Source organism: Stenella coeruleoalba, assembly GCF_951394435.1.
Source record: "Stenella coeruleoalba genome assembly, chromosome: 14".
In the NCBI taxonomy this organism is placed as follows: domain Eukaryota; kingdom Metazoa; phylum Chordata; class Mammalia; order Artiodactyla; family Delphinidae; genus Stenella; species Stenella coeruleoalba.
Genome location: NC_137160.1, coordinates 22,477,211 through 22,491,976, shown reverse-complemented (window position 1 = coordinate 22,491,976; position 14,766 = coordinate 22,477,211). Strand labels below are relative to the sequence as shown.

The following is a 14,766-nucleotide window of genomic DNA, read 5'->3' as shown; positions in this document are numbered from 1 at the left end:
AGGGTTGTGTTCCTGTCTTGCTAGTTGTTTGGCATAGGGTGTCCAGCACTGTAGCTTGCTGTTTGTTGAGTGGAGCTGGGAGGTCCCTTGTGGACCAGTGTTCTGGACTTGGCCCTCCCACCTCAGAGGCACAGCCCTGACTCCTGGCTAGAGCACCAAAAGCCTGTCATCCACACGGCTCAGAATAAAAGGGAGGAAAAAGAAGAACAAAAGGAAAAAGATAAAATAAAATATAATAAAATTATTAAAATAAATAATAAGTATTAAAAATATTTTTCAGTAATAAAAAAATAAATAAAGAAAGAAGAGAGCAACCAAACCAAAACTCAAATCCACCAGTGATAACAAGTTTTAAAAATATACTAAAAAAAACAAAAGAAAAACGGACAGGCAGAACCATAGGACAACTGGTAAAAGCAAAGTTATACAGACAAAATCACACATAGAAGCATACACATACACACTCACAAAAAGAGGAAAAGGGGAAAAAAATATATATCATTGCTTCCAAAGTCCACCTCCTCAATTTGGGATGATTCGTTGTCTATTCAGGTATTCCAGAGATGCAGCTACATCAAGTTGATTGTGGAGATTTAATCCGCTGCTCCTGAGGCTGCTTTGTTCGTACAGCTCCCGGGGATCAGCTTTGGATTTGGCCCCGCCTCTGCGTGTAGGTCACCTTGAGGGCGTCTGTTCTTCGCTCAGACAGGACGGGGTTAAAGGAGCAGCTGCTTCGGGGGCTCTGGCTCACTCAGGCCGAGGGGAGGGAGGGGTACGGTTGCGGGGCGAGCCTGCAGCGGCAGAGGCCGGCAGGACATTGCAGCAGCCCGAGGCGCCTGTGCGTTCTCCCGGGGAAGTTGTCCCTGGATCTCGGGACCCTGGCAGTGGCGGGCTGCACAGGCTCCCCGGAAAGGAGGTGTGGATAGTGACCTGTGCTCGCACACAGACTTCTTGGTGGCGGCAGCAGCAGCCTTAGCGTCTCATGCCCATCTCTGGGGTCCGCACTGATAACCGCGGCTCGTGCCCATCTATGGAGCTCCTTTAAGCGGCGCTCTGAATCCCTTCTCCTTGCGCATCAGGAAACAAAGAGGCAAGAAAAAGTCTCTTGTCTCTTCGGCAATTCCAGGCTTTTTCCCAGACTCCCTCTCGGCTAGCCGTGCCGCACTAACCCCCTGCAGGCTGTGTTCACGCAGCCAACCCGAGTCCTCTCCCTGTGATCCGACGGAAGCTGGAGCCTCAGCTCCCAAACCCCGTCCGTCCCTGCGGGTGAGTAGACAAGCCTCTTGGGCTGGTGAGTGCCGGTCGGCACCGATCCTCTGTGCGGGAGTCTGTCCACTTTGCCTTCTGCACCCCTGTTGCTGCGCTCTCCTCCGCGGCTCCGAAGCTTCCCCGCTTCGCCACCCGCAGTCTCCACCCGCGAAGGGGCTTCTAGTGTGTGGAAACCTTTCCTCCTTCACGGCTCCCCCCCACTGGTGCAGGTCCCGTCCCTATTCTTTTGTCTCGGTTTTTCCTTTTTTCCTACCCAGGTAGGTGGGGAGTTTCTTGCCTTTTGGGAGGTCTGAGGTCTTCTGCCAGCATTCAGTATGTGTTCTGTAGGAGATGTTCCACGTGTGGGTGTATTTCTGATGTATTTGTGGGGAGGAAGGTGATCTCCACGTTTGCACGTTTTGCTCTTCCGCCATCTTGAAGCTCCTCCACAGTTTACATCCTTAATGGCCTTGGAGTTCCCTGCTCCAGGCTACTGAGAAAGGGAGGTTTGCAAAAGTCCCATGTATGTCTCAAAAGTAATAGTCTGTAAGTGAAAGATTTTGGTTCCATCATATTTTGTTGGAAAGACAGCCACATGGCCCTACCGGAGCAAGTTGGGAAGTGTAGTACCTGGCTATGTGTTTCCCAGTCACACTCCCATGACAGATGGACACACTTTTTTGGAAGTCAGCTTTCCATCTCTGTCATGGTCCCTAATATAATTCCCAGAAGTTTTGCATCATAGAACTGAGAAACTTTCTTCTACTCTTTGAATTTTTTTATAACAGATAATAGAATTGGCAGCTGACTACAATAAAAATGGCTAAAAAAATTTTTTTTAAAGACCCCTGTTTGAATCCTGGTTCCAACATTTAATAATTGTGTAAATCTTGGGCAACTTACCTAAATTCTCTGAGTCTCAATTTCCAGTTTTGTAAAATAGAAATAATAATATTTCTCTGCAAGTATAATGATTAGGAATGACATATATAAAGGACTTGCATTTGATCAGTGCTTATTAAATGCTAGCTTTTCTTTTAATTTCAGTAAAATTATCACCAGTGGATTTTTATCCGTTAACATGTTACTGTCAAACTCAACATTTCCTTAAGTTTGAGATTTCTTTTTCTGTAATCTGACTGCGTTTCCACTTATAGAGGTTAGAGTTAGAAGGCTCTTGGTGATCACTGTGTTTCATTTCTGGGGACTTTGAATGACTTATTCAGAGTCATGGAGGTAATTAGTGGTAGAGACAAGACTAAACCTTAAGTCTCTTAAAGTGTAGTTCACTGTGCCATCCAAGTCCTCCAGTTCAATTTACTGAAAATTGAGCATACCGGAACTGTAGCTTCCAAGTTGGAACTTTTGAATGACCCATTTGTCTGGTTTCGTTGGGTATGATTTCTGGGCCATCTGTCATTTTCCTGAATTCCCTGTCATTTTTAGTATTGTTATGCCAGCATTATCTTCAAATAATGAATTTTGTTGTTTTCAGAGAGGTTACTCCTACCTAGTCATTAAAATGTGACTTTTGGTACATTTTCTCTTGAAAAAAAGTAGTGCTTTAAAAGGATATGAAAAATGGTTTCTCTATGTGCCATATTTTATACCAACATTTTTCTTTTTATTCCTCCCTTTCCAAACCACTGGGCCTCCATACTTTCAATGATTTTCTAACTATTAAGAACATGGCATCTCTGTATGTTTGTGTGTCTGTGTGTTTTCTCATTTAGTTAATACGTTATAATGTTGTATAATGAAAATACCAAGCAATTCAGTGACATTATTTTGAAAGAATTGAAATTCTGATGAACATTACTAAGAAGTATATAGGCCTCCAGGTCTGACTGCACAGTCATGTGTTGAACATTAATAGGAAGAATGAGTAGTCATAGCCGGGCATGTTGACATATGAACTGGATCCAGCACTGTCCTTGTTTTTTTCTCTAAGGGACGTTCTTTGCCAATCTCAGTAGAGAGGACTTAATAACCAGGAACTAGAATTGTACTGGCTTGTATGCCTGGAAGAGGTCTCCTACAGTGCTTCTATAACCCCTTAGACTAAGTGAGGGTCACCTTACCAGGCTTCCCCAGATCAAACACTCTAGGCTATGGGAAGATAACAAAGGATTCTTAGCATTAGAGGCCTAGAGGTTCGACATGTCAAAGACTGGAAGCTGCAGGGTTAATTCCTCTATACATGCTTGCAAAGGTGGTTCAGGCTCAGGCCTTTGAATGGAGGATCCTTGTGAATGTTCCCTCGCCTGTCTTTGTGTCTTCCCTGTTTTCATGCATCTCCTCCTTGGAGATTCACCAGTTTGGATCGGCCCATCCTCAGCTTCGTGAAAGGCCTTCTCCCATCCCACCCTCAGAAGCAAAGCTTGTCTGTGATGGTTTACTCCTCTGTGTTCGCTTGGCTTCCCCCAACCGAGTCAGAGCACTGTTCTCATTTGGGGGATCTGAGACCTATTAAATAGTGGAGGTTTGGGGGACTGGAGAAGGGAATGGAGAGACTTCAGGACTAACCTTCTTCAACGGTAAAGCAGGGACCACCTAGGAGGAAAGGAGACCCCTTCCTCCTGAAACCCCTTCCTTCCCTGTTCACAGGTGCGTGAAATTGCATCCAGAAGATTATGCTCATGAAATGGCTGATGTGCCCGTTCCTGGAGAGAGGGGCTCTGTGACAGAGTCTTTCCTGTGATGATGCTTATGAATGAGACCAGATTCTTGGAAGGTCAGATTGATAAGGTGGGTAAAGGACTGGAATGAGATAAATACCGGAAATGAAAGGTGGGTGTCTGAGCAAGTGGAAGAATGAGATCAGAAAGAGGAGGGTGCCTCAGTCAGGGACAAACCACCTACTTCACAGGCCAGGGAGCTGGTGCTGGTGGCGTGGGTGGGAGGCTGGGCACCTGAAAAATCCATGTTCTTCTGTGTAGTTATATGGTAGAAACTCCCTTTATGACAATGTAAAGCAGTGTAAATATTTATTTGTAGGCACATCACATTTACATGCTGAGAGTGTGTGTGTCTTTGTGTAAGTGCGTTGTGTCATGTTATCTTCAGAACTGTGTGACCTTTTGCTCTTAGAGTCATATTATGCTGGGGAGTAGTGTTACAGTCTGATGCGTGTGTCCTCGCTCTCATCCACAGCACACGGCTTAGTTTAGCGAGTGAACGGAATAAACAGGCAGATCTCTGGCCTGCCTTGCGCCGGTATGATCATGACAAAGCTTTTGCTCCTGGGGGGCCTTTGCGGCTTGCTCTAGGCTGCACTCGTGTGTTTATTTGGGAGCAGCAGAGACTCAGAACCCAGCATGACACTTGCATGACAATTTATTTATTTATTTATTTTGACAATTTATTTTTAAAGGGGTTATAAATATGTAACTCCTTGAGCAAGAAATCAGAGCTCTTCGGGTATATTTTATAATCAGTTACCAGCACCCTCCCTCTCTCTGAAATAAACTAGATTACATTTTAATGCAATTTGAATGAATGATTTCATTTTCATTAAATTATCGGCATTTTATTTGCTGGTATGTGAGGCACACTCCCAACAGTTGTCTGTTGCAAAGCCGTGCTAAGAGGCCCGTCGCAGGTGCCTTGGAGTCGCACCTCCCACTGCGGCTCCTGCAGGGTTAATATCCCCTTTCTCACTTTTGGAGACATTCACTCCCAGTTGTTCTTGTTATGAGCCTTCCTTTCTGATATCGTGAACAGAAACCCTGCTAGAGCAGAAGAAAAAAATAAAAGGCAAAAGGATGGAAGTAGGTATAATCTGCATGACTTTCTAGGATGGAGAGTATGGACTTGAGAGTCAGACATAGGTGGTTGGGTTCAATTCCAAGATCAACCATTTACTACTAATCTTGGGACAATTACTTAACTTTTCTGAGTCAGAGCTTCCTTATTTGCAAAATAAGCATAATACTTTCTTCCTCACGGGGCTGTTAAAACACTGAAAAGACACCATATGTAAAGCACCAAGCAGGTAGTAGTCACTTAATAAGCATTTGTTTCCTCCAATAAGTGTTAGTTTTCCTCCTTTACTTAAAGCAGAGGCAGGAGTCTTCTAACTTGTGAAAGAGATACAATATTGACTTCATTTGGGGAAGTAGTCAGGATAGGCTAGATTGTGCTGCAGTAAGAAACAATCCCCAAATCTCAGTGACTTACAAAACAAAGGTTTATTTTCTGTTCATGCTACATGTTTGTTGTGGGTCAGTTTCGTTTCTCTTCTTCTTTACTTAGAAGTTGGGGGCACACCAGTTGCAGGACCTTGATCTAGCATTACTTTGTTCTTGCACCCTTCACCATTGACTCTCTTTGTGTGTTCAGATGCCTGGGGAGTGCCTGACAGGGCTGACCCTGTGTCTTGGCAGAAGCTCTTTGCACTGAGGTATCAGAGCAACAGAGAGGGCCCTCAGCTCCCCATGCATGCTGTCAGGTGAATGGCTGACAGCTGGAATTACACTGACTGGAATATTTTTTGGCTTGAGATTTTGTTAAAATGGAAATGCCTCTGGGAGGAGTCAAATCTCATTTTATGCGGGTGTGTGCGTGTAACTGCTTTTTGAGAAAAGAAAATGCAGTGCTGGGCAAATTATAATAATGCTCTACAAATGGTTGCTGATTTTTTTTTTTTTTGAGAGCATGACATAGATGGCTAGCTCCTCTTCCATAATGTAGATTCATTACTGGGAAGTAACTGCCCAAGGTCTACCCTCTACCATCCTCTCTTATATATAAGTGTGGCTATGTGACTGAGTTCTAGCCAATGAAATGTGATTGGAAATTGTCAAGCAGAGTACCATGCAGTGGTTTCCAATGCCGGGGAGGACTCCAGCTACACGGAGGATAGCAAAGATCAGCACAATGCCAGCCACCAGGACTGGAAGTTCACACCTTCTGCCTGCTGTCTCTTGGTATTGGAGTTGCCAGGGAAAGCACAATGGAGTCGAGCACTGGATGGAACAATGCTGTGCTCACATAGAAAAGAGGCAGAGCAAGATCAACTCCGATAGCGGGTGTCAGTCTCCCAAGGTCAGAAAGTCTCTCCTGGCAGCCCATGCCGAGCAACTGGCCTACGTACACCCCTGCAGTGAAAGGAATCCATGTGAGGTCAAATAAATGGGGCTGGAGGACTTCTTAAATGTGCATGAAAAGGTCAGGGGTTGACTGAAGCCACTTTTTTCCCATAGGTTCTCAGCAGGTCTGAATGAGCCATGGCTCTAAAACAAATATTCATTGATGCCCTGGGGACAGAGGCAAAAGAGGTATAATAGGAATTGGGCACATAAACTGGCAACTTCTGCACAGTGAATACCAGAACTATGGGAATTCAAGAGAGAGACATCAATTGTGGACCTGAGAATTAAGTTCTGAAAAGTGAATCAGAGGTAGGCAGATAAAAGAAGGGATGGTTAGGGTGGGTGAATGCACTGAGCTATGGAGAGAGAAGTTTCTCTCAAGCCACCTGCATCTTCTCTGCTGGCCCTGGGGAGGAAGGTACGATGAGGGAGCGACTCTCTGGACTGAGGTCAGCCAACACCAGAGACTGGACCCATCCCTTTCTCATGATACTAACTAGAGGCTGACACTGTATTCAAGTCCTTGCACAGTGACCCTCAGAGACATCCTTCCCTATGCACCTGTGCCTCCATAGAGGCTGAGCTGGTGGCCCAGAGGTGAGAAGTCTGATTGATCCAGCTCCCGTGGTGTGTGGAACTCAGTGGACAGCCCTCGTTTAGCCCACATGGGACCCTAATTCATTAGGAGCAGTGACCACACCCACAGACTCAGGTGTGGGGTGATGATTGGATAACACTAGGGGCCTGAGCCTCAAAATTGGACACAATTTGTCCATTTGCTCTGAGTCTTTCCCCAGCTTGTAGTCAGCCAGACCCCCACCTCTGCTGAGATACCTGCATATTTGGGTCACAGTTATAGCTTCAGTTCTGCCAGTAGGAGTGTCTAGTTCTAACAGCTGGCTGCCTGCCTGTACATCCCAAGTCCAAGTTAGACACCAGGCTTTTTTTTTTTTTTTTTTTTTTTTTTTTTTTTTTTTTACTGTCTCCTGGCCTGGATTTTACCCAAGACAGAAGCAAGCCCTTCTCTTTCCCCTGGTCCTCCCTTCCTCGTCTCTCAGTCTAACCCCAGGTGAGCCCATGCAAATTACTAGTCTTTTTCCCAGCCTGATCTACCATCAGACAGGCTTAGGAAGTATACGCCCCAAAGACCCCAGCATTAGCAAAGGTCAAGTTTTTTGGTTTGTTGCAGTATTTCTCATGCATTTTCTCTTCTCGCCCACATGAGCATGGTCATTGGATACTTCATTTTCTCAGAGGGCTAAATGACAGAAAATTTGAAAAAGGATCTGATAGTGTATTTTTAGCATGAACAAAAGCCTTAATGCAAAGGTCTCAGAGTGGAATTTCTGGGTTTTGCACATTGATGGGGAGAATTTAGGGGCTCTAGTGTTAAGAATTCCCCATTCCTAAACTCATACTTCAGAGTTTGCATGCCAGAAGAAGGTCTAGTATATAGTGTGTGGTTGTGATTTGAAATTCAGCAGAGAAATGGAATGGATATTTGGAGTGGGTAGAACCTGGAGAGAAGTGCTCATTTGCTTTTTTTTTTTTTTTAATGGACTAAACTAGAACTTACATGTGTATCATTGGAATGAACCAAGCAGGAGGGAAAAGTGATGATGCAGAGGAGGGGGCAATTGCAGGGACAAAGGCCTTGAGTATCAAGGAGATTATGTCATGAGTACAAGTGTAGGAGCTAGTCTTTGATGGGACGAGGAACCATGAAAGAAGGAAGAGAATGAGGGGGCGTGTTCAGGTAGCTTTACATGTTCAGGTGGATCACATGGTGGGAAGATGCAGGTGCCTCTCTCTTAGTGTTTTCAGTCTCTCCGTGCCTTTGGGGGGATATCAAGTGCTGAGTGTGGGGCTAGTGACTGGGGAGCATGCCCTGGAGATGCAAAGATAGAGAAAAGATGTGAAATAACTCCAGAGAATGTAAAAGGGAAATTACTAGAAACATTTAGTAGGATCACTGGACAGTGTCTAGTGTTTATTTGGCATTTACGCCATTAGATTAACATGACTTGACATCATAATACATGTGGTTCCCCCCCTGCCCCGGAAACATTCAGCTGTTAGAAGTTTCAGGATGTGTAGTTGTTTCAGTTTGACAAGGATCGGGGTTTTTCTAGCTGTGTGCAAAAGGGAGAGGGGGCAATGGAGCTAAAGGTGTTTTCAATGGAAGGTTCAAAGAGGTTACCTGATTCATCTTAGATCACACAGCAAGTCAATGGCAAAAGCCCAGAATGTAAACCCAGGTCTGCCCCTCCCTCATTGTCACCCCCTATCAGGGCCCTGACACTTTAGGCTGGATAAAGAGGGAAGGGGGACAATGAGGGGGTGATATTTATCCAGCCTAAAGTATCTGGTCCAATATTATTATTGTTATTTTGTTATTACTGTGAAAGGAATTCTGCATTGCAATATTGTGCCAAATAAACGTTGACATGTAGCTTTTAAGTTAACAGGTACCTGTTTGTATTTAAGAAAATCATCCCCATGTATGTTCATGGGCAAAGAGAATGCCTGTACCTTCTCTGGGAACGCTGATCAGAAGACGCGCCCAGAGCTCTGAGAAGCCTTAAGCACACTCTTCATAGACAGACAGGGAGGCACGAAGTCATAACATGTTTTATGGGAAAAGCCATGAAAACTTCAAGCCTTCTGCAACACCGATTAAGAATAATTTAAATCATTCATCTTGTATTAGAAAATGTCAGTGGCTATTAGCTAATCCATTTCAAATGGATTTTATTTGTATAAAATAGGCATTTTAGAAAGTGAATTTATTGCTCACAATTACCTCTTCCAATGTGAAATTATTGCGATATTAGTAGTAAATGCGCTCTGATTGAATTTATATCATTAATCAAATATTCCTAAATTGAACTCCTAATCGAGTCTTATAAGTTAAATAAAAAGCCCCAGAGGATGCTTTTCAAGGCCTCAACCAAGGAGGAGGAACTGGTGACTTAATAGGACATTTGCTATTTTTTTTGACTGCCTAGTCTGAAAGCACCTATGTTTGAGGAATCCCCCATCTCACGAGTCATGGCAGGAGGCAGAATCCTCCTTCTGCTTGAGAATGTGACGGGGTAGCAAACTGAAAAGGCCAGATACTTTCCCATTCTCCTTTGCGGCCAGTGTGGGATTGTGATCTAGGCTCAGCCAATCAGATACCCCTCCCCAGACTCAAATCGTTGCTAAGAAAGCGCAGAGGAGGCAGTGGAGAAGCCATTGTGGCAGCACAGGTGATGGTGGAAGCAGCTCCAGGTCTAAGGCCAGTGGCCGGGAGAATGCATGGTGGCATCAGTGTTCTGCGGTTGGAGCAGAGGTGTCACTGTAAGTCAGTTATAAGTAGGAGGAAGGTACATCCTACTTTTCTTGGGACAGTCCCAGTTTATGCGTGTTATTTCGTGACAACAGAATTCCCCTTCATTTTCAAAATTGTTCCAGTTTGTAAAGTTAACAATCTGGCCACCTCGGTCATAATCAAAATCCCTTAGATCTTCAACCTTCTCTCAGATTGTTCCCTTTACTTCCTTGCTTTGAAATCGGGCTCTTTCCTGAGAACACGTCTTTATTTTCACCCCTCTCTGATGGTGGCTTTCTTAAGTCCTACACTCATTCTTTTGTGCCTGGAAGGAGAGTAGATGTCTTCTTTGTCATCCTTGCTTCTTATTTTTACTTCCAAATCATTCCTTTCCAGTGTAATAACCCTATTAATTTCTCACCATCTATCACCCTTCTAATGTCTCATTTATTGTCGCTTATTGTCTTTATGTACTTGAATCCATTGGTTCATTATTATCATCATTCCTTTGTGTACACCATCATCTCTCTTGATCTTTGTCCCTCTTACTTGCCTAATTCTATCCAATAACAAGCTTGAGATCAGGTGAGGTGAAACCACCCAGTCATGCTGTGACAGAGGGTTTTAATTGTCTACCCTAGTAACACTTTCTCCCTTTTTTCCTTAGTAGAAATGTACCTGGATTCATGGCTGCATGGAAAAATTTCAGCCCGTTGAGATGTAAGCAGAGCTGTTTTATAAAATTTTAGGGAAATATTCCCAAAGAAGGGGTATATATGTGTGAGAACTTCTTTAACTTTTTTTTCCTTCCATTTGGCTGGAACATGGATGTGAAGGCTGGAACCTGAGCAGCTGTCTTGGGCAATGTGGTCACATGTTAAGGATGTAGAGTTTGGGTCCTAATGATCATGATGCTCATAATGTGATGTAGGCCTAGACCCCCTATCTCTGAACTCCATGTGAGAGAGAAATGAACTTCTATCTTGGTGTGTTAGGCAGAATAATGACCCCTAAAGATGTCTATTCCCTTATCTCAAAAGCCTATGAATATGTTCCCTTACCTTGGCAAAAGGGGCTTTGCAGATGTGATTAAATTAAGGGTCTTGCTGAGAGGATCTTGGATTATTCAGGTGGGTCCAATCTAATCCCATGAGTCCTTAAAACGGAGAACTTTTCCCAGATGTAATCAGTCAGAGAGAAAGGTTTGATGATGGAAGCAGCGTCAGAGAGATATGTTTCAGGCTTTGAAGATAGAGGGAAAGGGCGTGAGAGCAGCTGGAAAGGGCAAGAAAATGGATTCTCCTTTAGAGTCTCCAGAATTGAATGCGACCCATCAACACCTGATTTTAACCCTTAAGACCCATTTTGGACTTTGGACCTATAGAATGGCAAGATAATATATTTGTGTTATTTTAAGTTTATGGTCATTTGTAATGTCAGTAATAGAAAATGAACACACTTGGTTCATACATTGTTATTTTGTGTTTACATGTTACTCACAACTATATTCAATCTCAAATAATATACACACTGAAAGACTTTAACTAAATAAGATACACATTGAAGAATCCAAGACTGCCAGCCTTCAGGAGGTTTTTGGAACTACCCAGACATTGTACTATATTTCCCCAATTCACTCAGACTTCCCCTCTTTCAAATGTCATCTTCTCTATTCTTCGAACCTCAAACGTTTCCTCCCCATAACTTATATTCAGTCAGTGCCTTTGCTTCTTACTTTATTTAGAAAATAGAAGCAATGAAAGGGGAACCTCCTTGTGCTCCCACCACCATATATACTAACCAGCTCACATTTTATCCATTTGCTTAATCATCTTTCTCCGTATAATGGACAATGTACTTAGTTCAGACTCTTCACATGTGCACTGTATTCTATGCCCAAACTCCTACTCAGAGATGTTGTTCCTTCAATTATACCCTTTTGCTCTGGCATCATAAGTATTTTCTCTCTATTGGATCACTTCTGCCCTTTTTTCCTATGCTTTCTGCTTTGACCTGGAAAGGGAGAAATGAGAGGTGTATGTGTGGTGGTATATGAGTGGTGTGTGTGTGTGTGTGTGTGTGTGTGTGTGTGTGTGCGTATGCAGAGGAGAGCTATTGATAAATCTTAGTATTTATTCTCTGAAGCCTTAACTGTAAAATCAATTCATATCAACAGATGTTTATAATCTATAAAATGCATATTTATTTAGTAAGGAGTTATGAGGTTAAGAAGTAATGTGTTTATCACAAGTCCTAGCTTATTTACAGAAGTTCTAAAATAAAATACTTTTACTTCCCATCTCCATAACTACATCTGTCACTGTCAGCCTAAGTATCTAATTTTGGGTTCCAAAATAGTTAAATCTATCTATTAGATAAGAACCCTGTCTTTGAATTCATTAGGGGATATCACACATGACACGCTAAAGGATAAAAGATACGACATGAGGAGGCAACACGAATGGGTGAGACTTGAGGGTAGGGGAGTCTGGTTCTGCTGCAGTGGCAGAGCTTGTCCTGTCCAGGCCTGGGTGTCACCAGTGCTAAGCCATGGGTTGTTTTGGTCGAAATCCTGTGGTTTGGTTAAAATTGTCCTGCAGTGTAGGCGGGCATCCAGTTTTGTGGCTGCACCATTTTACACTCCCACCAGCCACGGAAGAGAGTTCCACTTGTTCTACATCCTTGTCAAGACTTGTATTGTCAGTCTTTATAATTTTCAGGCATTTACTGGCCGTTCGTATATCTTCTTTTGTGAAGTGCCTGTTAAAATCTTTTGCCTATTTGTATTGGGCTGGTTGTCTCACTATTACTGATTTGTAGCAGTTCTTTATATATTCTGGATGCAAATCCTTTGTCACATATCAGCCAGGAATACTTCTGAATGCAAATAAAGAAATTAACTAGTGGTGACTTAAGCAGTTACAATGTCAATTATCTGATAAAACATAAAAGTCCAGCGCCAGGCAGTCCACAGATTACTAAGTGGATCTGCAGTCCATGGCAGCTTGGCTTTTCACGTTTGTGCTTGTGACCTTATGACTACAAGGTGGCTGCCATTGCTTCAGGTGCTAGGCTGCGTTCAAAGGCCAGAAGCAGGGAGGCAACATGAAAAGGGCTTTGTATGATTTCTCCTTCTTTCAAGGGAGATAAACATTATTTCTCAGAAGTGCTCCAAAACTTCCTTTGATTTCTGATTGTCCACACACATCAGCAGAGGAAGGCTGGGACGTGAGCTTTAGGCAATGTTCTATATACTAGTTGTGACTAGTGGTATATATAGTCATGACTGCATTAGGCAATCATGATTCATGCCCAGGGGCTGGGCCCTTGGCATGAGCACAGGTGCTATTACTTAGAAGAGACGAATGACTGCTGGGTAGGCACCTAACGTGGCAACATTAAAACCCCCAAAGCTATATGTTACTCCCTGATGCAATGAGGGATCCTTTGGAAAGTTCTGAGAAGTCTTGGTAAGCTTATGGACATCACAGAGGTATCATAAAAAAAAGTTAGAAAGCCAAATCATTTTACTTCGATGCGTAGAACAGCAACAGCAGCACAAACTTTCCTTGAATGTCTGATCTCAGAGAAGCCCTACTGGCTTGAAGAGCTGAATCAGGTCGTTAGTTCTGATCACATATTATTGCTGCAATAGGAAGGCAGGATTCGTACCTACATTTTGCAAGGGAACAAGGCCAGATAAGGTCCCATAGGAGTGTTGAAGGCAAGTGGGGTTAAAGGTCCATGCCTTTGTCTGGGCTCTGAAAGTCGATCCTGAGGCAAGGACATTTTAGAAAAGGTATTTGGGAAGTGATCCCAGGAAACAGGAGTGAAGGACTGGGGAAGGGCATTGCAAAAGCACATGGAGTGTTGGTCATTCCTGTGGATTGGTTGGCCCTCGATTGTGCTGGGAGTCTCTGAGGAGCCGTACGGACTACAGGGCAGACTTGTTCTCCAAGTGTGGCCCTCGAATGAGCTGCACTGGCATCACCTTGACTGTATGATACGTGCAAATTCATGGGCCCCACCCTGATCTCCTAAATCAGAATATCTGGTCGGGATGGGGGGGGGGAACCAGGGTATAGTATTTTAATAAACTCTTCAGGTGATACTTATGCATGTTCATATTTGAGAATCAGTGGTTTGCCCCACACAGAGAGCATTCATGAATCAGCTCACATCCCCCAGTGGCCAAACCATATGGGCTTAACTGCTTCTGCTTTAAGGTCGCTCATGCACTAGGGTGTCCCTCACCGCCTGTCAGAGGAGCCCATGGTGGAAAGCAAGAGGTCTTCAGTGCAGCTGAGGCAAGACCCGTCCATGAACACTCCCAGGATGCTGGTTTCCGGCAATGGCTAGGGTAAAAGGAAGGCCAAAAGAATGTGACAAGAGATGTCTGATCCAGGAGAGGAGAACAAGAATAGGCCTGTTTAGATCTGACAGCGCCTTCAATACCCAAACTTCAGGGAGGAAGCCAGGAGATAGCTTTTTAAAGCATTAAGCACTTCATCAAGGGCCTTAAGCTCCCAGAAGGAAATACACTGTATAATTGCATAGGACTTTAGTGTACAGAAAACGTCAACAAGACACACGAGAAACAGTAGTATTTAGGCTGTAGTATATCCTTGAGGCAAGTGGAGTGTTTCCATCTGTTGAAAGTGGCCTCAGTGCTGTTTCCCTTCTGCGATCAAGTTAAAGAGAATGGATTTTTCACTGTATTGGGAAAGAGCTTCTAAAAAGATATTCATCAGCTCTCCCTCGGTTTCTTTGGGAATTTAAACCTATGCAGATTTCCATCTCTATTTTCTTTCATATCGTCCTGGGGAAACTTTCACTTCTTTGCCACACATTGCTTCCCATTCACTTTTTTCCTTTCTCCTTTGGCCCTAAAAATGTCACGGATCTGACTCGAATTATTTGAAGAAAGGAGAAAAAATGGCCTATTGACACTAGTTAATATGGGTTGCTGGGGCAGGGATAATTAACTTAGGTGTGGAGTCGAGGGGTACATCCCACAAATCCTTTGTGTGTGAGTGACTTTTGATTCAACACAAGAAATTTCTGATTTTTATTCAGAAATATCACTAAGCTGGGAGGCAATAACATGAGCTG

General features: G+C 43.6%; 1 long non-coding RNA gene across 1 annotated transcript in view; it reads left to right on the top strand.

Annotated features, from left to right (window-relative positions):
* The window catches only part of LOC307197492, a 739,380-nt gene that overhangs the window by 113,326 nt on the left and 611,288 nt on the right, over positions 1-14,766 (top strand). Inside the window, exon 3 of the long non-coding RNA XR_013831420.1 lies at positions 3,856-3,996. This is a non-coding gene — a long non-coding RNA (uncharacterized lncRNA). The remainder of the gene's footprint in view (positions 1-3,855; positions 3,997-14,766) is intronic.